This window comes from Nannospalax galili, unplaced genomic scaffold (assembly GCF_000622305.1).
Source record: "Nannospalax galili isolate Female #2095 unplaced genomic scaffold, S.galili_v1.0 scaffold593, whole genome shotgun sequence".
NCBI classification, from domain to species: domain Eukaryota; kingdom Metazoa; phylum Chordata; class Mammalia; order Rodentia; family Spalacidae; genus Nannospalax; species Nannospalax galili.
Genome location: NW_008332686.1, coordinates 851,266 through 851,864, shown reverse-complemented (window position 1 = coordinate 851,864; position 599 = coordinate 851,266).

The following is a 599-nucleotide window of genomic DNA, read 5'->3' as shown; positions in this document are numbered from 1 at the left end:
GAGTCTTGGCTTGAGGGCAGTGCCCTCATCCACACTCTGAGGAGTGCTTCAGTATTTAGTCTAAGTGAACGCTTTGGCATATTAAGAGTTTAATCTGGATTCAGTCTGTGAGACTGACCTCGTCCTGGCACAGGTCTAGTGTCCCTATCTGTTGGGTACGTATACATCCTGGGTAAACAGAATCTGCCATATTGCATATCATGCTTGGAGAAGCTCATTGTGACAGTTGTATGGAGTCTGAGGCCTTACGTTTTACCAGGTTACAGGTTTTGCTACGGCATTCACTGATTTAGTGATCCAAACAAGGTATATTACACATTTTCCTCTCTTCATACAAAAAAAATACTCATCCCAACTCTATGCTGCTGGTATGGGAGGGAGTAAGATGATAGAGGTAAGTTGAAAGAGCCGCCCTACCACACTACCTTCTTCAGTGGACTTTTTCTTTTCTCTGTATGACACTCAGATGTTGTAATATGTCCCATGATATCTGTATGGAGTTATGCATGTGGAGCTGTCCAAGTTGATATGTCTGGGCATGGGGTATAAGTGATGTAAAGGTCCACTCTGCCATCCTTTTGGGCTGTAATTATATGTTT